The sequence below is a fragment of the Nelumbo nucifera genome, chromosome 1 (assembly GCF_055504915.1).
Source record: "Nelumbo nucifera cultivar China Antique chromosome 1, China Antique-T2T, whole genome shotgun sequence".
NCBI classification, from domain to species: domain Eukaryota; kingdom Viridiplantae; phylum Streptophyta; class Magnoliopsida; order Proteales; family Nelumbonaceae; genus Nelumbo; species Nelumbo nucifera.
In genome coordinates this window covers 96,881,673-96,904,754 of record NC_142649.1, presented here as the reverse complement: position 1 = coordinate 96,904,754, position 23,082 = coordinate 96,881,673, and the positions used below count along the sequence as shown (strand labels likewise).

Here is a 23,082-nt window from a genome sequence, read left to right as displayed (position 1 = left end):
ATTGGCTATATGATGTCTCCATAGAACCGAACTGATAAATGTAGCTAGCCAAACATGAATATTTTAACCATGGTGAAATTTATGATGAGATCCCAATTTCTACTCCTGAACAAGCAAAGGAGATGGAATGAATAACGCAAGAGAGCAAATATGATATATGTTGATAGTGCTCTTTTGCCGATAAGAACAATTAGGTCAATGGGGGTTTGATTATGATTTTATTTCTTCATTAGTTTGATGGTTATGAACATTTTACACTATGAGAACTTTGACTTTTGGTTTGTTATCTTGGAACATTACGTGTATTGTTATATTTTTATTTTTTAATCGTTGTGATGTGTTGATTATTTGTTATTTGTTATTTTTTCCTTCATCATGTTGTTGTAAGTGAGCAATGGGTGCTATCTAGGTATTTATAATGGACGCTATTTAGGTATTTATAATCAAGGTTTAAAGTATTGATACGTATCAACCAGTATCGATTAATACATATCATGCTGGTGGCTTTCCGATACGCCCTTACAAGGAGTGTCTTGGGTCAGCCACTGGTTCAGAGGGTAGCTAGGCCTTAAATTGTCCCTTCTGAACCGATTTCGAAAAAAAATAAGTAAAACATAAAAAAAAACCACCGACATAGGCCGATACACCAGTAGGGCGCGCGTATCAGCCCATGTTGATATTTAGAGCCTTGTTATCCGTATAGTGGTCCAAGTTTTTGCCCTTATTCATCTTAATAATGAGGAAACAAAATATAACCTTCAAAAATTCTTGGGGAACCAAGTGGTTGAAGAGATGAGAGATCCATCATATGGATAGCCGAACCATGCAGGTAGGTAGGGCAAAATTTCAAAAATTTCTCTCTCTCCCATATGAGAATCACATTCCCTGTTTTAGAAAATCTGCATTTTCAAGGATCAATCTTGAACCAAGAACCGAACCAGATCTGAAACCAAAAGGTATGAGAGAGAGGTACCTGATACGAAAAAACAATATCTCCTAATGAAGGTGTGTTCACACCCAAGGAAAACACCAAAGACTGCTCCCACTGAAGATGACACAGCGTAGGGTGGAGCAGAATCAGTAGGTTCTTCACAAGAACCGATTCCTTCAGCAAGAATTCCATGGAGGGTATGTGAGCACGACTTCAAATACGTTTTTCTCCAAAAACTAATATCAAGAACTTTTCTTGATCACTCCTACAGTGGAGATCGAACAAGCAATGGCGGTAGCAGGAGGAGGGTACAAGAGCAGAAGATGGCGTAGTCTTACTGTAGTTGTCTTCTCTCTTTCTGTGATCTAAGATCTGATCTAATGAGATGAATGGAGGTTCGCCCTCCTCCTCCTTTTATAGCCTTAAAGAGAGCTCCTAATCTCATTAGGAGTTTCCTAATCCAAACCTGTATTTGGATCAAGACTTCTCTTTAAGAGATAAGGATAAACCCTTATCTTATCTACAGATTAGATCAGCCCTCCTAATCTTATTAGGAGTTTCCAAATCCAAATCTATATTTGGATCTAGACTCTCTGAGTGGATAGGGATAACTCCCTATCCTATCTGCTGATCCAAATCCCAGATCCTCCCCCTTCTTTAACTAATCAAATTACACTAGTTCGAATTGGGCTTTAGGCCCATTAAGTCTATGTGCTCACTAACCTTCAAGACCGCTACCCAGTTGGGTTTCCTTGTATGGCGTGGGACCCAAACATTGATCTACACATCAGCCGCATGGGTTCAGCCTAACCTCTGTTACAAGGCCTGGCCGGATTCACTCTTATGGGCAATGAACCCCTAAGCCCATCACCATGGGCTCTTAACGGGCCCAACACTTACACTAAGTGGTCCTTGGGCCAAGCCACCTTATAAAAACCCAGGAACTGTGGGTAGATGCAAGATTAGCCCATCAGGTATTACCCTTAATGGTCTTACATTTAACCTCTCAGCCCATAATGATCAAACACTGCCCGACAAGAGAGGACATCTCCCTCGGCTGCAAGGAACAGTGTTGCACTTTCTACTCACATGGATCCTGGGAATTAAAACAATTTGCAAACATTTTGAAACCGTAATATATATGTATATCTTTATATAAATATATTTTGCAAAAACAAATTTCAACGATTGAAATCATCTACCGGCAGCTTTGGTTTCCATCAGAGAGAGTGCATCCCCGATCATTATCTTTGTTCGACAAAGGGGCTGATCCTGTCACTATGATCACCCACTCAGATGAATTCTCGGATTGTCCCTACATACCCAGGTTTTGACCCCATCTAAGGATCTCACTGATTAGCATACAAAGATAGCCCAATCCGACACCTAGTGCAGTATCATAATCGAGTCTAGGGGTCAGGTGCAACATTTCAGTTTTGCCCACTAATCACCAAGGTCCAGGGCAATACTGGAATTCTGGTCCGGTTCAGGGTTTTAAGTAAACCTACATTGCATGTACCTCGGGTCTCACCCTGGCAGCTAAGACAAGCTACCCCAACCAACTTGGTGGCACATCAGTGTCAGCCTTATTAGGATAAATCTCCCCAGGTCTATCCAATGGCTGTGAATATTCTAAACTAACATGAGTCTCATATGTGTCTAGTTTAAGGGTATTACACAGAAACACACCATAATAACATGAATCAAATATGTACTTTATTCATTTACATTAAATGTCATAAGGTACATCATTCCGATTGAAGCTAAGGGCATACGCTGTCTAACAGCTCCCACTTGCACTCAGGTCCAATCTAGTATAAGCCAGAGTCCCATACTTTCCACGTGTTTCTCAAACACTTTATGTGTCAGTAGCTTAGTTAATGGGTCTTCTACATTCTCCGTCGATGCTAGCTTCTGAATCAAGACGTCCCCTTTTCCAACTATCTCCTGCAGTACATGGTACTTCCTCTCGATGTGCTTTGAATTCGAGTGGGCTCATGGCTCCTTAGCCTGAGCAATAGCTCCATTGTTGTCGCACAACAACGGAATGGGTGATGTGCTGGATGGAACTACTCCCAATTCATGAATGAACTTCTTCATCCATACAGCTTCTATGGCAGCCTCACTTGCGGCAATGTATTCAGCTTCGATTGTGGAATCTGTAATAAACCCCTGTTTGCTGCTTTTCCAGCAAACAACACACGATCCTATCGTGAAAACATACCCAGATGTAGACTTTTATATCATTTGGATCTGACTAGAAGTCGGCATCAGTATACCCTTGGATCTATAGTGAGTTACCATCGAATAACAGACAAAACTCTTTTGTCCTTCGAAGGTACTTAAGTATGTTTTTCATTGCAGTCCAGTGCTCCTGCCTTGGGTTGGCCTGGAATCTGCTTACCACACTCACTGCCTGAGCAATGTCAGGACGAGTGCATAGCATGACATACATGATGCTCCCTACGGCTGAGGCATAGGGAACGTCCTTCATGCCCTCAATCTCCTCAGGAGTCTTGGGAGACATGCCCTTGGAGTTCTCCATGCTGTATCTCTTGACTATTTTGTTAATGTAAGCAGATTGGGATAATCCTATTATCTTCTTCGATCTATCACTATAGAGTTGAAGACCCAGTATATAGGAGGCTTCTCCAAGTTTTTTCATGGAGAATTGCTATGAAAGTCATACTTTCACCGTAGTCAACATTCCTACATCATTCCCAATGAGTAGAATGTCGTCTACATACAGAACTAGAAACGTAACCTTATCTCCACTGGATTTCCTGTAAACACAGGGCTCATCCGAATTCTGCTCAAAGTCAAACCTTTTGATAGTAGAGTCAAACCGGATGTTCCAAATCCTAGAAGCTTGCTTAAGTCCATATATGGATCTATTTAATTTACATACTATGTGTTCCTGACCCGCAGCTATGAAACCTTGCGGTTGCTACATATAGATATCTTTAGTAAGATCTCCATTCATGAACACAGTTTTGACATCCACTTGCCAAATCACGTAGTCATGGTATGCTGCTACAGCTAGCAGGATCCTAATGGATTTAAGCATGGCCACCGGCGAAAAGGTTTCCTCATAATCAATGCCCTCTTTCTGAGTATACCCTTTCGCCATCAGACGAGCCTTGTAGGTCTCAACCTTACCATCGGGGCCGTTCTTCCTCTTATAGATACATTTGCAACAAATTGCTTTTACCCCAGGGGGTGGATCTACTAGAGTCCAAACTCCATTGGTCTCCATTGAGTCCATCTCGGCTCTCATGGCATCTACCCACTTCAATGAATCTATGTCCAACATAGCTTCCGTATAAGTCATGGGATCCTCCTCGCTGGTCGTAGCTTTCACCAGGTAACTTTCCTGGTCATAGCCGAGACGAACCGGAGGCCTGGAAACCCGGGTTGATCTTCTAGGTTGGTCATTACCTGGAACTTGTGGGACTTCTCCCACTGACCCTGAACTCTCCTCATCAAGAACAACTTCCTGACAATGATTGTTCATAATGTAATCTTCCTCCAAGAAATGGGCATTTCGGCTATAGAACACCTTCTGTTCACCTGGGTCATAGAATAGGTAACCCACAGAGCCCTTGGGGTAGCCTACGAATAGGCAACGGCTGGTCTTGGATTCCAATTTGTCTGCACTCGTTCTTTGAACATGTGCCAGACAATTCCAAATCTTCAAGTGTATGACATTTGGTTTCTTTTCGGTCCAAAGTTCATATGGAGTATTCAGAACCGATTTGGTTGGAACCCAGTTCAGCACGTATATCACAGTCTCTAATGCGTAACCCGAAAAGGATGTGGGCAACTCTGAGTGCACGAGAAGTGACCGGACCATATCCAATAAGGTCCTATTCCTCATCTCCGAAACACTGTTTAGCTGTGGTGTAGCAGGAGGAGCTAACTGTGATACTATCCCGTTGACCTTCAAGTAGTCCCTAAATTCGTTAGAAAGATACTCGCCACCTCGATCCGATCGAAGGGTCTTAATTTCTCTCCCTAACTGTTTCTCGACCTCTTGTCTGAACTCTTTGAACTTTTCAAATGATTTAGACTTGTGTCTCATTAGGTACATGTAACCATATCGAGAATAATCATCGGTGAATGTAATAAAATACACGTGCTAGTTACGAGTCCCAACACTCAGTGGACCACATACATCAGTATGTATAAGGTCAAGTGTGTCTGTACATCTTTCAGGCTTACCATTAAATGGTCGTTTCGTCATCTTACCCTGAAGGCAAGGTTCACAAGTGGGAAGATCTTCTATAGTTAGAAAATCCAAATGACCATCCTTGACCAACCTTGTGATACGATCTATATTAATATGGCCAAGTCGGTAATGCCACAGGCACATGGGATTAATTGTATCACGGATTCTTCTCTTGGGATTATCAACTAACGTAGTTTCAGCTATGTTAGTTTCAAGAGAAGGATGGAGAACATAGAGACCATTCTCAAGTTCTCCGTATGCAATGAATTTGTTATTTATTTTAATAGTAATCGTATTACCAAAAAGAATAGAATATCCATCCGTACACGATTTTGAAACAGAAATCAAATTTCTTCCCAAATTTTATACATAAAGACAATGTTTCAGTACAATTATTCATTCTCTGAAAATTAACTCTACGGTTCCTATGGTCGTAGCTGCAACACTTGTAGAAGTCCCCAAGTAAAGAGTTACTTCTCCGTCACTCAGTCTTCTACTTATCCTGAACCCCTGTAGTGAGTTACACGCATGAGTCGATGCCCCATAGTCAATACACCAGGAAGCAGAAGTTACCAACAAATTGGTTTCTGTGACATAAGATTCAAAATTACCTTTCTTGGATTTCAGGTATTGAGGACAGTTCCTCTTCCAGTGGTCGGTCTATTTGCAGAAGTGACAAGCATCCAATGCTCTGTCCTTCTTCTGCTTCTTGAACTTGGTGGCTCTCTTTTGGGCTTCTTCTTTGCCTTCCTCTTTTTCTTGCCTGACTTGTCGGCTTCAACAATCATACCAAGAGGCTCATCCTTCTTAATCAGTTCTTCGGCCCTCTACGACATATTGCTGAGTTCCTGAATGCTAACATTCACCTTGTTCATGTTGTAATTCATGATGAACGGATTAAAGGAAGGAGGCAAAGAATTCAAGATGGCATCTACCTGAGTAACATGGTCCAGTCCGGATCCAAGAGCCTCAAGTTCATTGATGTACCCCATCATCTGAAGACAATGGTCATGAACCTGCTGACCCTTGGACATTTGTGCGGTCATGAACTGTTTCAAGACTTTTTGCCGAGTAGAACGATTATGCTCTTCATACATTGTCTTTAGACATTCCAATATGTCCTTGGCCAGCTTGATCTAATCGAACTGCCTCTGTATCGAATTGTCCAGGGAGGCAATGATATAGCACTGGGGTAGGGAATTTTTCTCTTCCCACTCTTGGTAGTTCCTCCTATGGGTCTCAGAAGCCCTATCACCCAGACGCTCCGGGGCAGGGTTTTAGCCACCTTGTTCAACTTCTCAGAAGTCAGGACCAGCATAAGGTTACGGTACCAGTCAGCATAGTTTGGTCTTTTAAGTTTGTTGTCGTCCAACAGCTTTGCAAATTATTCATTTGTCATTTCTGGTAAAAAGCAAACATCAGTTCACAACCTAATTTGATTCATGTTATCTACATGGATATGACTTTTAATCTATGTTCCATTCCCATTTGTTCATCTCTGAGATTTCCCTCCTATCTCAGTGATGGAGACTACGATTATGTTTCTAGAAATGTGGGAAATCACATAGGGTGCATGGAGCCAACTGTTTCAGCTGCATAACCCCACCACCTTTCTGTGAAAGATCATATCCACTCATCATATGAGCTTTCCCTTTGGCCTCTGTCAAACAAGGTTCATTGCCATTTTAGGTTAAACATTTTTGTCTAGTGAGTGCTCACCCATCATATTCGTGAACGCCAAGGTACTGTGAGAGAGTCTTCCATTTTAGGATAGGCCCCTCCCACATCGGTCTATGACGCCCCTATCATCTTATGAAACATTCCAACAAGTCCAGCAACAAATGGATAACCCAATTTTATAGTGCGTTTCCTCATTACTGAAGGACCCATCTTCATGCTAATGACGGAAGGCCTTTAGAGAGTTCATCATATGAATCTCCCTATCACATGCACTCATATTTCAGGAGGGGACAAAAGTTACGCCCTAGTTTAATTTAGGTCAAACCAAAGTGGCTCCCACTGACTTTCATAAAGCTAGATTTAGGTGGGCCCTAAACGGCTAGGGTTCTGCACGGATCCTCTTTAGGGAGGTGTGGGTCCCACCATGAAGGGAGATCATTCAATGATCTTTAGGGACACCATGGCAATGATGTGCATTCAGCCATGGTGTGCGCAAGATCCACTATCGAATCTGCATAGGCCAAGTATTTATGGCCCATGTACGTTGCACATCAAACATCCATACATCACATGCAAGGATAGAATTGATCCAATCAATTAATATCTGTAAAGCCCATTATTAAAGCCCATTATTAAAGCCCAAAATAATCCATAATATTACTGATTAATATTATCTAGGTATATGGGTTGATTAGCATTAAGCAGTTCGGCCCATATAGCTTTTCTACAGATGGAGGGCTTTAGTAGTTTTAACTCCTTAAAACTGGGCCTTACAGGTGTGGGCCGAATTAAGTCTCACAATTAAACATCAATCCCTTGACCCAAAAGTGGGAAATTAGGGCTAAGAACAGCCCCATCAAACCACAGATTCGGTCCAACCAGCTTGGTCCAATCTGGTTCGAATGGGTCTAGGGTTTGTTTTTTAATTCAAGAAAACGATATGAAAATAATTACTGATAAAAGACAATCAGAAATCAGTAACAGTGTTGTTCGCGCATCTCAAACCTGCAAAACAGATGTTAGATCACAGTTTGCAGTTTCACAAACTGCAAATCACAGATAGCGATTTCTCCATCTACGAAATCTCCTTCTCCTGTGCATCCAGCTTCGATCTTGAAATAAAATAAATAGAAAACCCTAGTTTTTCTATTAATATTACATCAGATCGAATTCCCATACATTTAGTCTAGAAATTAAAAAAAAATTAATTACAGATCAAAAATAATAGAACTGCAAAATCGCAAATATCCCGTGCTAATAAAAAATTTGATCTCCTTTGTACGAACAACCCGTAAATCAAGAAAATTATAAATAAAATTCATATTTATAAAGAATTAATTTCAGATCATTCGCCCTTGATCTGGAAACAATTTCCCAAAAAAACCATAATCTGTTCAAATCGGGTAGAACGCCTTCAGCCCATTTGCTCAGGTTCAGATTTGATCTATTTCGGTTCAAGATTTGAACTTGCCTCTGATACCACTGTAGGGATGAGAGATCCATCATATGGATAGCCGAACCCTATAGGTAGGTAGGGCAAATTTTCAAAAATTTCTTTCTCTCCCATATGGGAATCACATTCCTTGTTTTAAAAAATCTGCATTTACAAGGATCAATCTTGAACCAAGAACCGAACCAAATCTGAAACCAAAAGGTAGGAGAGGGAGGTACCTGATACGAAGAAACAATATCTCCCAATGAAGGTGTTCACACCCAAGGAAAACACCAAACACTGCTCCCACTGAAGATGACATAGCGTAGGGTGGAGCAGAATCAGTAGGTTCTTCACAAGAACCGAATCCTTCAGCAAGAATTCGAGCATGACTTCAAATCATTTTTTCTCCAAAAACTAATATCAAGAACTCTTCTTGATTGCTCCTACAATGGAGATCGAACTGGCAATGGCGGCAGCAAGAGGAGGGCGCAAGAGCAGAAGATGGCGTAGTCTTACTGTAGTTGTCTTCTCTCTTTCTGTGATCTAAGATCTGATCTAATGAGATGAATAGAGGTTCGCCCTCCTCCTTTTATAGCCTTAAAGAGAGCTCCAAATCACATTAGGAGTTTCCTAATCCAAATCTGTATTTGGATCAGGACTTCTCTTTAAGAGATAAGGATAAACCCTTATCTTATCTACAGATTAGATCAGCCCTCCTAATCTTATTAGAAGTTTCCAAATCCAAATCTATATTTGGATCTGGACTCTCTGAGTGGATAGGGATAACTCCCTATCCTATCTGCTGATCCAAATCCCAGATCCTCCATCTTCTTTAACTAATCAAATTAGACCAGTTCGAATTGGGCTTTAGGCCCATTAAGTCCATGTGCTCACTAACCTTCCAGACTGCTACCTAGTTGGGTTTCCTTGTATGGCGTGGGACCCAAACATTGATCTACACATCAGCCACATGGGTTCAGCCTAATCTCTGTTACAAGACCTGGTCGGATTCACTGTTATGGGCAGTGAACCCCTGAGCCCATCACCATGGGCTCTTAACGGGCCCAACACTTACACTAAGTGGTCCCTGGGCCAAGCCACCTTATAAAAACCCAAGGACTGTGGGCAGATGCAAGATTAGCCCATCAGGTATTATCTTTAATGGTTTTACACTTAACCTCTCAGCCCATAATGATCAAACACTGTCCGACAAAAGAGGACCTACTCCTCGGCTGAAAGGAACAGTGTTGCACTCTCTACTCACATGGATCCCGGGAATTAAAACCATTTGCAAACATTATGTGTATTGTTATATTTTTATTTTTTAATCGTTGTGATGTGATGATTATTTGTTATCTGTTATTTTTTCCTTCATCATGTTCCTGTAAGTGAGCAATGGGTGCTATATGGGTATTTATAATGGACGTTATCTAGGTATTTATAATCAAGGTTTAAAGTATTGATACGTGTCAACCCATATCGGTTAATACATATCATGCCGGTGGCTTTCCGATACGCCCTTACAAGGAGTGTCTTGGGTCAGCCACTGGTTCAGAGGGTAGCCAGGCCTTAAATTGGCCATTCTGAACTGATTTCAAAAAAAAATAAGTAAAACATAAAAAAAGACCACCGACATAGGCCGATACACCAATAGGGCGCGCGTATCAGCCCATGTGGATATTTAGAGCCTTGTTATCAGTATAGTGGTGCAAGTTTTTGCCCTTATTCATCTTAATAATGAGGAAGCAAATTATAACCTTCAAAAATTCTTGGGGAACCAAGTGGTTGAAGAGATGAGAGATCCATCATATGGATAGCCAAACCCTACAGGTAGGTAGGGCAAAATTTCAAAAATTTCTCTCTCTCCCATATGGGAATCACATTCCCTGTTTTAAAAAATCTGTATTTTCAATGATCAATCTTGAACCAAGAACCGAACCAGATCTGAAACCAAAATGTAGGAGAGGGAGGTACCTAATACGAAGAAACAATATCTCCCAATGAAGGTGTGTTCACACCCAAGGAAAACACCAAAGACTACTCCCACTGAAGATGACACAGCGTAGGGTGGAGCAGAATCAGTAGGTTCTTCACAAGAACCGAATCCTTCAGCAAGAATTCCATGGAGGGTATGTGAGCACGACTTCAAATAAGTTTTTCTCCAAAAACTAATATCAAGAACTTTTCTTGATCACTCCTACAGTGGAGATCGAACAAGCAATGGTGGCAGCAAGAGGAGGGCGTAAGAGTAGAAGATGGCGCAATCTTACTGTAGTTGTTTTCTCTCTTTCTGTAATCTAAGATCTGATCTAATGAGATGAATGGAGGTTCGCCCTCCTCCTCCTTTTATAGCCTTAAAGAGAGCTCCTAATCTCATTAGGAGTTTCCTAATCCAAATCTGTATTTGGATCAGGACTTCTCTTTAAGAGATAGGGATAAACCCTTATCTTATCTACAGATTAGATCAGCCCTCCTAATCTTATTAGGATTTTCCAAATCCAAATCTATATTTGGATCTTGAATCTCTGAGTGGATAGGGATAACTCCTTATCCTATCTACTGATCCAAATCCCAGATCCTCCCCCTTCTTTAACTAATCAAATTAGACCAGTTCGAATTGGGCTTTAGGCCCATTAAGTCCATGTGCTCACTAACCTTCCAAATTGCTGCCCAGTTGGGTTTCCTTGTATGGCGTGGGACCTAAACCTTGATCTACACATCAGCCACATGGGTTCAGCCTAGCCTCTGTTACAAGGCTTGGCCGAATTCACTGTTATGGGCAATGAACCTCTGAGCCCATCACCATGGGCTCTTAACGGGCCCAACACTTACACAAAGTGGTCTCTGGGCTAGGCCATCTTATAAAAACCCAGGGATTGTGGGTAGATGCAAGATTAGCCCATCAGGTATTACCCTCAATGGTCTTACACTTAACCTCTCAGCCCATAATGATCAAACACTGCCCGACAAGAGAGGACCTCTCCCTCGGCTGCAAGGAACAGTGCTGCACTCTCTACTCACATGGATCTCGGGAATTAAAGTCTTTTGCATACATTTTGAAACCGTAATATATATGTATATCTTTATATAAATATATTTTGCAAAAATAAATTTCAACAATTGAAATCGGTTGCTGGCAGCTTTGGTTTTGATCAGAGAGAGTGCATCCCCGATCATTACCTTTGTCCAACAAAGGGGCTGATCCTGTCACTATGATCACCACTCAGATGAATTTCGGACTGTCCCAACATACCTAGGTTTTGACCCCATCTAAGGATCTCACTGATTGGCATATCAAATGCAGCCCAATCCAACACGTAGTGCAGTATCATAATCGAGTCTACGGGTTAGGTGTAACATTCCAGTTTTGCCCACTAATCCCAAGGTTCAGGGCAATATTGGAATTCTGGTCTGGTTTAGGGTTTTAAGTAAACCTACACTGCTTGTACCTCGGGTCTCACCCTGGCGGCTGAGACAGGCTACCCCAACCAACTTGGCGACACATTAGTGTTAGCCTTATCAGGATAAATCTCCCTAGATCTATCCAACGGCTATGAACATTCTAAACTAACATGAGTCTCATATGTGTCCACCTTAAGGGTATTACATAGAAATACACCATAATAACAAGAATCAAATATGTACTTTATTCATTTACATTAAATGTCATAAGGTACATCATTTCGATTGAAGCTAAGGCCATACACTGTCTAACAGTGGTTGAGAATAATTAATAAACTATTCAATAACATTGTGTTGTTTCTGATGACCCCCAATGCCCATCTTGTGTTGGGCTAGGGATGGCAATTTTTCCCATCCGATGGGGACCTGACTTCCCTGACCCCATCGGGTTGGGGTCGTGGATGGGGATTGAGGTCCCTACCCTGCCCCGATCTCGATTATATATATATATCAAAACATATTTAAAACATTATTTATAATAAGTAAATTTATTTTTCAAAAAAATTACTATTTTGTAAAAAAATTCGAGGATTCAAGTGCCCATAGGGAACCCATCTCCGTTAGAAATAGGGGATGGAGGACAAATTTTATCCCTAGTGAAAATTGGATACGGGGATGGGGTTAATTTCAAAATCGAAGGCAAAAATGAAAAATATGATCCCCACCCCGTTACCATTCCTATGATAGGTATAAACTTGATCTCTATTGGTGGATTTTGTTAGTATGATTGTTTTTATTTAGAAAACGAGGTTAGGTTATATTTATAGAGAATAGTATAATTAATGAAATCCTTTGCATACATGTTAGTATGACCAATGCATTATAAAGTTATACTCCTATTTTTTATGTTAAGCCTAGCTTTGTATTGTCTTTAGTGACATAATTTATAAAAAAAGACTTAAATTGTATCCAGTAAATGTGGTTTAGGGTCAATTAGACCGCGTGGAGCAGGTGTGAGAACATCTGTGGACTTGGCAATTTATTGGCAATAAAGAAAATGCCATTTAATGGGCATAAAATGGCACTTGTACAATTTTTTTATGTTTATACACCATGAAGGATAATATTGTCTTTATATTGACAAAAGCCTGTTTTGAATCAAGCAATGTTGTCAAATAGGCGCTTTTTTATTATAAAAAGCACCTTAACATACAGGTTTTAAGCGCTTTTCAAACGTGCTTATCAAAAAAGCACTTCTAAAAAAACTGTTTAGAGACAAGAAGCCCCCACCAAATGCAGCCAGCTAATGCTGTTTTTGGTTTGAGAGGAAAGGTAGGGAACCTTTCCCTTCAATTCCCTACCTTTTCTTTCAAACCAAACACAGCTTAATTGATGGAACCATCTTGTCGGAGATAAGTTTGGCTTTTTGAAAACAGGTTTGTTTTGACCTTCGGGATAAGGTAGTCACACACTGTGAGCATGTTGAATAAACACTTGTCCCTTAAAATACCTCCATCCTACCTTTGAAAAAATTAAGATCAACTTTTGATATAGGTGTAGAATTAGGGGCGGTTATGAGCCGAGCTTTTTATGAGTTATTCGAGCTTAGTTCGGTTTCAACTGAGCCTAATTTACAGGTTCATTTATTAATCGAGCTTAATAAAGCTCGTCTCGTAAGCCTTGCTAGTCGAGCTCGAATAGCTACATAATAATAATAATAATAATAATAATAATAATAATAATAATAATAATAATAGTATTATTATTATTATTATTATTACTATAGATATACTATTTTTATTTTTATATATAATAATAACTAATTATTATAATTCTTAATTTTTTAAATATCAAATAAAAAATATTTTTATATATAATTTTTTTTTATAAAACATTTTTCTCAAGTCGAGCTTGAGCTCAAGGTTCTAACTCGAACTAAGCTCAAGCTCGAGCTCAATGTTCTAGCTCGAACTAAGCTCGAGCTTGAGCTCAAGTCTCATACTACCTTGGCGAGCTGAGCTCGAATAGCTCGGCTCGGCTTGGCTCGAATACACCCCTATGTAGAATACAAGGTTTTAAAAACCAACCGGAGCTGGAACTGCTTTGACCACCGGTTTCTGGGTTAGCATTTCAATTGTCTAATTCAAATGGATGGCCCGTTCCAACTTAATAGATTAAAAAAATAATTAAAATAAAAGACGCCCAAAAACTATTATCCGGGTTAAATGGGTTGACGGTTCAACATGACACATTAATATGAGTGAGGGATAAAAGAATAGTTAAAATTAATATTTATTTAATTAAAAATATAAATAAATAATTAAATGGGGTAATGGGTTATATGCAATAAATCTGCATACAACCTAGGGCTGTTTTTTTTTTTCCAAACAGAGACAAACCTTTCTCCACCTACTCTCATCACTACAAAGAAGTGCTTTGATGAAGACTTAACCATGAGCCTCACATCAAAACCAATCTAATTATAAATTTTTATCGAAACGTGTGGGTCTATGACTATAGATGGATTCTTCCATCAAACTGAAACTTGAATATAGGGGGTGCAAACTTGGGTCGAGCCAACTTAAATCAAACCCAGAAGAAACAAAGTTGCGTCAGTTGGATTGAAGATTGGATCAAGGTTGAAAAAATACCAACTTGATATGGTCTGATTGGTCAGGGCTGATCACTTAGGCAATCCAACCTTCATAATTATATTATTATATTATGGAGAATGTTTGGACCGATGTTATTTTTTTTCAAGAAACGGTCACGTTAAGGCGTGATTTGGAGAAAAGCGTCAAAAGGTTTTTATTTATTTTTTTTCATTTTTCATACCATAAATAGCAACGTTTCCCTGATACAGCAATAAAAATACTTAAATAATAATAATAATACAACCAAATAAAAAATCACCATCATTTTCTAAGAAAACGGCATACCATTGCATAACTGTTTTCTTAGAGAGTGCTTGGAACCAAGGTGTCACGAGAGATTAGATTCCTGCTGATGTAGATTCAGTGCCACGTCAGTAAAAAAACTGCATTTTGATAGCCCGTTTCTTAGGAAAAAACGTTTTTACAATGAGTCTGGAGATTGGGAAAAGGAGGGGTTTTTTAAAACGTAAAATTGAAGAGTTTTGAATTGAATAACAAAGATGATATAATATATTGAAATTTGAAAAAAGCCGACTTGTTTCTAAGATGTTATAGAGTTGTCATTACAAATATATTATACTAATAAGGCAAATCATTTTTAATGAAATCAATTATTTGCCTTTCCTAAGACGTTCCCAATTATTTTACAAGAAACGGATGGCTTGTGCAACACCTTGGGGCCAAACAACTTCTTAAAAGCGGCAATGGAACCATACACCACCATAATTATATATTTTGCAGTCAATAAAAATTATAACCGAACCTAACTGGGGAAGGGTGAATTCCATTTTCATAATTGGGTTTGGGTTGAGCTTGACGCTAATAGGCTAGGATTGACCCAACCTGAACTGACTGGCTTCATACTTCAAAGCTTGAGCAATATCTTGAATTCAGAGAGCGGTTGGCAATCTAATCTCTTTGCGGGTGTGTCCGGATGTAGTTGGCAATCTAATCTCCTTGCGGGTGGGTCCGGATGTAGTAGGTACGTAGGTAAGCACAATGAGCGGTTCACAACCTAATAGCTGTCTGATTCATGTCCTAATTAATGCGTCTTTCATTTAAAAAAATAAAATAAATTAAGGTGCATTGGATGGGACATGTGTCACAGATCTATTACGTGTTCACTCTTATGTTTACTTGTGCCTGTCCGATTTACCTAACTTTATTTATAACCACAATTTACAATTCCACCAAATCGCCATTGCTGAACAGATAAAGAGAGCCGGTTCTTTTCTTCCTCTTCTTCTTTCTCCTCTCTGTTCTTCAATCAATCATCGATGGATTCATGTGAATCTGAAGTAACCTTTGATTTCTTTCCTTACTTCCGCATTTACAAAGATGGCCACATCGAGAGGCTCGTAGGCTCTAATATGGTTCCACCATCCCCAGATCCGCACACCGGCGTTCTATCAAAAGATGTCATTGTCTCGACGGAAACCGGTGTATCTGCACGGATTTTCCTCCCAAATGTAAACACTTCCGACCAACCACATCGGAAGCTCCCCCTCCTTGTTTACTTCCACGGTGGTGCCTTCTGCATTGGGAGCGCTTTCTCCTCTGCCTACCACCATTACGTCAGTTCACTAGTTGCGGAAGCAAACGTCATCGCCGTATCAGTGGACTACCGACTAGCTCCAGAGCACCTTCTCCCGACGGCCCACCTCGACTGTTTGGCCGCCCTTAAATGGGTGGCTTCCCATTCAAAAGGTGAAGGGCCGGAAGCTTGGCTGAACGATCACTCGGACTTCGACCGAGTGTTTCTGGCCGGGGACAGCGCGGGTGCCAACCTCGTGCATTACGTCGCAATGCGGGTTGGGGAGTCGGAAGTGGATGGTCTGAAGAATCTACTGGGGATAGCTCTGATCCATCCGTACTTCGAGGGAAGGGAACCGGTTGCACCGGGAACAAGCGACGAGGAGAAGAAGTCAAAGGTTAGCAAATTCTGGGCTTACCTGTGTCCGTCAACCAGTGGGTGCGACGATCCGCTGATCAATCCGGCAGCAGGTCCGAGCATGTCGAGTCTGGGATGCACTCGGGTGGCAGTCTGGGTGGCGGAGAAAGATAGTGTGAGGAAAGAAGGTGTGTTTTACTACGAATGGTTAAAGAAGAGTGGATGGGGGGGAGTGGTAGAAATATCTGAAGAACAAGGGGAAGAGCATGTTTTCCATCTGGTGAAACCTGACAGTGAGAAAGCCATGGCCATGATGAAACGCTTGTCCTCTTTTCTCAACCAGAAACTGGAACATAACAATTCGCTCCTCTGATTATAATTCCAAATTCCAGTCGAATTAGGTATCTTTTTCTTTTCTTTTCTTGTTTGATTTAATATTGGGGGATGCAAATTGGGTGGTCTTAGAATCATTTGAATTTCTAGAGATTTTAACTTTCTTGAATCAATTTGACAGGGAAATATATAGATATCACACAACTATCATCCTCATGGCTCATCGTCTATCTTATCCCACTGATGAGAGTAATATGTCTGAGCGACGATCCAATTCTATGTGATTTAAACAGAAGTTAATTGCAGACTAGTATCTAGAGTTGGAATTTCATGAGACAGCTGTTTGTAATATTATGACCTCTGCAAAATTTCAACGAATAAAAATGCTGTGGTGAGCTGATTGATTGGTTGTTTTGCAGATTTTTCCTTCTTTTTTTGTTTTTTTGTGTTATTTTTTTTATTTGTCATTGGGCCACACAACGGATAACCCATCCCCATGAACTCACATAGTTTGTCCCGTAGTCTGATATTTTACACTGAACCGTAACTGTTGCACTTTTAAAAATCGTGGCGTGATTGGTATAATAAAGTTTTACATCAATTGTAAATATTACATTGATAATTAAACTTCATTCCATCCAAATTCATAGAAAATTGAATCGGAGTGAAATTTTATGTCGATCATAATTATACATTAAGCCCAATCTTGATTTCAATTTTGTTTAACCTGTATACAAAATCTTATTCATTCATTTAAATCCTGATCAGATTAAATAAGGGAAGATGACAGTTCAGTGTAGGGTTAGAATTTTTAGGTTTGATGTATAAAAATAGGGGTTTTTGACATTTTAAATATTTTTAAGTCAGCCATGAAATTCAGAAATCTACATTAGACCTATGATACTTTTCCCATAAATAAAACAAAGTAGTAGAATCCTAAAGATGAAAAGTCTTTCAGGATCATTCAATCAGTTAGAAGTCGGATATGTGGCTAGCCCAGATTCACATTTTCAAAGATATTTACTAGGAATTCCAGTCTTACGTGCATATTCTTTTTTCTAGAGAGGCTAAGTTTGACGTTAGGATTCCAACAGTCCCAATCATAAAAGTAAAGCCAATACAACAGGGCGTCAATAAGGGTATCAACGGTAAGATGGCAAAGTCGATGGAGGGTTGCAGGGTCGATTACGGGAAGATGGCAGTAGCGATGGAGGGTTGCAGGGTCAACGACGGAAAGCCGCTAAATTGCAGCTCAACGGCAAAATGGCAGCGGTAAATGGGTTTCACGCTATTGATGTTGGTGATGGTGAAGTGAAGGGGCGGTGGGGGGGAGGGGAAGAGGGGAAGAGAACAGCGGAAATGATTGATGGCCTGGGTTAATTGTTTTTAATAAAGTTTTGGCGTCTATCCTTCGCCAGTTTCAAATTGAATTGGTGACGGCCTGACGGGACAGAAAATTTTCTATCCTAAAGGACAAACGATGTCAGCTCCATCCCCTACCCATAACCCCCAACCTAGTGCCCTGGTGGTAGTAGGATTCAACCTCAAGTCTGCTGAAGCTAACGACTCATCCACCTATCACTTGATACCTCCTCCCAATTAAGATTATTATTTTTTGGGGTAAATTAAAGATTAGTACGCCATACTTTGGGCCTGGTCTCACTTTGATACAAGTATACCAATCCAGTGCCTGAATTCCCAAAACATCCCAGTTTAGTCCCAAAATCATTAATTGTTGTTGAGTGTCATGTAAAAAGATGCAAATGCCCTTTGGGTGGCATCTAATTTTCTTTGTCAATCATACCGATTTGTTTGGCTCATTTCATGATCTATTGTAGGTTTGGAAGCTTTGGCTGTCTTGATTCTTGAGGAAGATGATGAATAGTATTTTATTTTGAAAGGTAATTTTGACATTTTTAAAAGTTTTAAGTTGCACATACATATAACTAACGGACTGCTGGTGGCAGGGACTAAACTGACAGCTTTTGGAAGTTTAGGTACTTGAGTTGATAACATTTTAAAATTTGGGTACCAAGTCAGACTAAACCCAAAGTAGTATGAATCTGCAATTTACCCTTTTATGCTAAAGAAAAGAAGATAATCATTTTCTCCATTTATACTATTTTGTATGTATTTATATTGTATACATTTGTATTCCTATTCCTTCCAAACTGAGCCCAAGATTCACAAGATAGGCTTCAGTGCTTACGAGACTGGGCTCACACCATTCGCACAGCCTTTTACACCGTCCCAATGCAAGTTGCAAGGAACTGCTAATCGTGTGAACACGATCTTATGAGCACTGAAGCCGGTTTCAAGGTTCACGTTCTTGTGATTAAATCCACCAAAGCTCTTGGTAATTGGTATACGCTGGCTTAAAATGGAGCCAAGGGCCATTTATCAGGCAAGACAGTGCACATGTTGAGTGCCGTGGATATTCAGTGGATTGTTTGGTTTGAAACATGCCAATTGCCACACCCATACGTGTAACCAATTTTAAAACCACCATTGGATCTTGGACCTAATTGGTTTATAACCACAATCAGAGTAGGTCAAGTAGATTCAAATATTCCACTTAAGCTATTTTTGTTTGGGGGTGGAAAATCAAACCGGGGTAAATATTGATTTTACTGGTGTTTGATAAACATATAGTTTAACACCGAAAATCGGTATAAAATTATATTTTGAATTTTATTTACATTAATAATCGATGTAATAAATATATTGAAATTATCGATGTAAAAGTAACTGCTCTTTCTTCCTCTCTTTTCTTATTCTCTCTCTTCTTCTTCTTCTTCTTCTTCTTGTCTCTTGCTTGCTCTCTCTCTCTCTTCTCTTTCTCTTTCTCTTTCTCTCTTTTTTTCTTCCCCCCTTTTTTTCTTCTTCCACCTCCCATCTGTCTCTCTTTCATTCTGTCTCTTTCTCTCTTCTCCTCCTCCTTTTTCTTCTTCTTCTTCCTCTACTTCCCTCCTCTCCTTTTTCTTCTTGTTCTTCTTCCTCTACTTCCCTCCTCTATTGGGATTTTCATCCGGTTCTTGCCCTTTGTTTTGGTGTCTCATCAAATCCAATGTTGCTGGGTATATCTAGCGAGTCAACATGGATGACCAAATCCGGAGATGTCAGTGAAAATCCCAACAGTGAGCAACCTGTAAAACAAAGATCCAAATAAACAAATATTCAGAAAGAAAACCCGGATAGAAATGTAAGTTCTGATCGTTTCTCACAAGAAGACTGGAAAGATCACAACCGAATCGAGTGTAGAGAAATGAGACTGGATGTAAGAGAACCTGAGCATAGTGTTTGCTTTTTCTGCTTTATTTGCTGGAGAATGGATGTAAGAGAACAAGTATCGGAAGCTGAAACAAGTCCAGAGAAATGCTTTCTCTATAACTTAGGTTTTCCCTCTTTTTTCTAACCTAGGAACAAAAGAAACACTTTTGTCAACTTCTCAAAGTCCATTTCTTAGTCATCTCGTCTTCGAGAGGAGAGAAAGTTGGGACTTAGCTAGAGGGGAGGAGATTTACATGATGGATATTCTCCAAACGCATACAAAAGTCGAACATTACTTTTACACTGATCATCCAAATGCAGTAGAGTGTAAATGGGTATAAAAGCCAGTTCAAGTTTTACACTGAAAAATTTTTACAGTTGTTAAACTCCTCAGTGTAATTTTGTATTTACACCACAAACAAATGCAACCTTAATAATTTAGACGACTTCAATCTTCAATTATTGATGCTCAATAGTGAATACATCTTTATATAAAAATTAGGGGTTTTTATTATGGAAAAATACAGACCGGCCTAATGTAGATTTCTGAATGATCCTACAAATCTATAAATATTCAAAAGGTAAAAAACCCACATTCTATGCACTCATACCTGCCCGAGAATGGCATACCCCAACTGTACTTTGGGCCTATGAATTCTGACCCTGGGTTGAACGGTCATTCTCCCTTTTTATTGTTCAGTTCACCTGAATAAATTTTAGCTCTACTGTACAGTTGGGATAAGTACCAGTTTAGAATTGATATTAATACATGAGCAGGTATTGATATTATAAGTGGAAGTATTTGAAATTTTGAATTGATGTAGGTTTACAGTAAAATTTAGAATTATGAAGTGGAGTGCAGTATAGTTTTTACTAAAAATTATTGTTTTGATGCATCTCAACTTGAATCAATAAAGCTTTATCCCAATCTTAATCTTATGGAATGTTACAAGAATACTATGACATCCTTGTAATATAGAAATTGAAATTTTAATTTTCTTTTTGTTGCATGAAACCAGAAACGATACAGATTCGAATAGTACAATAAATTAAATGAAGCAAAACAGAGATATAAAAATTAATAAAAAAACAGAGCACATATAGGTTTATGTGATTTGATAGGCAAAAACCCTAAATCCCAATACATTCAAATCACTCATTCTCCATTCTTTTGATTGCCAGTACAATGATACAAATATGAAAAATAAAAAGCCCCAACAACAATATATAACATATTTGGGCTTGGACGTATATATAGACAGTAAAACAGGTCGGATGCACCTCCGGATGACAGCCTAAACTCTCCATGGGTGGAGTGATGTCCTAATGAAGAGAAGACTTTACCTCACTATAGTGACTAACTAGCATGGTGTTTGGAAGTGTGGATGGTGTTTGGAAGTGAAGAGAAGACTTTACCTCACAAAAAAATGCTTCTTCCACATAGGTAATGAGTAACACTATGCTGTTTGATAAGGTGATTTTCATCATTATTTTTCATGTATGTGCTAATAGGTAAGCACCACATAGGATACACATGAGTCAACCGTTGGGGGAAACGGTTCATCGATGCATGAAATGCCAAATTTGGTGTTTCATGCATCGGTGGGGTCCCTATTTTCGAGGTATGCCCGATTTTTAAATAATCGGCTGAACCAAACAATGAAATAGATGGGCGTTTGCTAAAATGCCTATGTGGATCCGACATGATGCCCGATTTTTAAATAATCGGCTGAACCAAACAATGAAATAGATCGGCGTTTGTTGAAATGCCTATGTGGATCCGACATGGCACCATTTTTTTGAAAAACGGCCACGGTTCCAAACATCCCCTAGAACAGGAGACAGCATATTCAACATGACGATTAACATGAAAGAAAGAAATGGAAGGTGTTGGTTCAGTTTTGTTTCAGTTCAGTATTCCAGAAAAACGGAAGGATCAGTTCAGCTTTATAGTTGACCTAGAAAAAAAAACCAGTGGTTAACGAAACCAACCGGTGTTTATATATATATATATATATATATATATATATATATGTCACATATTATCTATATTATATATAAATATATGCATTATATATAAACATATACATATATTATTTTTATTTATAGTATTTATAATATAATATACTATATATCATTTATGATTTATAATATAATATATTACATATATTTATTTATAATATATGTTATAATATAAAAAATCGAAGAATCAAACCGGTCAAAAACCGAAACCGATCAAACGATTAACTAGTGGTACCAGTTCGGTTTCAGTTAAGGAAAATACAAAAATGTAGGGTTGTCAACGGGTCGGGTCTAGGTTAGAACTAGCTGGAACCGGAACTGACCCAAAACCAAACCGATGGGTTCTCATGACAATCGGGTCTGACCCGACAAACTCAATTAGAATATATAAAAATAAATATTTATGTTTAATATATATTAAATATTCTATATATTATATGTATAGCGCTTTTATATATATTAGGTTGGGTTTGAGTTGGTTTGGGACTAGGTGGAACCGGTTCCGAACGGATAGTAATTGGGACCCTATATCAGGACCTGGAACCGACCTACCTATTCTAGTTCCCGAAACCAGAACCAGTCCAATCGGTTTGAGTCTATCAGATTGGACCTGACCCATTGACAACCCTACAAAAATGGGTATAATTGGTTCGGTTTCAAAAAGTTGCCCATGGTTCGGTCCCCTACTTGTTACTATTTAAGCATTGGACTCTATATGTAGGGGATCATGATTGAATTGCATTTTCTATTTGAACTCTAGTTCTTGTTAATATTTAAGCATACTCTACATGTAGGGGTCATATTTGAATTGCAATTTCTATTCTTCTCAAAAGAATAAAAAGGGTAAATTATAGATCAATACCATGTACTTTGGGCCTAATCTCATTTTAGCACCCAAGTTCCAACATGTGTCAATCTAGTACTTGAACTCTCAAGACATACTAGTTTAGTCCAAAATCTTTAACTGCTATTAAGTAGCATGCGAAAAGATGCAAATGCCCTTTGGGTGTCATCTAATTTTCTTTATCACTCACCTAAATGCCCAAATCTCTCAGAAGAGATTACAAACTACTAGAAACTATTAATATTTTTCTCTCTCAAGATTTCTTTTTCTAATCATTTCCATTTAGATAGCTTAGTTACCAGCTCTATAAAACATGCATAACAACCGATTGCTATAAAAGCCCCACGATTTTACACAAAAACAGGATAGACCTAGGAAAAGGAAACAAGAAT

At 39.1% G+C, this 23,082-nt stretch overlaps 1 pseudogene across 1 annotated transcript; it reads left to right on the top strand.

The window, feature by feature from the left end:
* Positions 1-15,518: 15,518 nt before the first annotated feature.
* Positions 15,519-16,972, top strand: LOC104610599 (putative carboxylesterase 2 pseudogene; annotated as a pseudogene). Its single transcript, XR_016077269.1, has 2 exons — positions 15,519-16,622; positions 16,736-16,972. The product of XR_016077269.1 is annotated as a putative carboxylesterase 2 pseudogene (transcript).
* Positions 16,973-23,082: the final 6,110 nt, after the last annotated feature.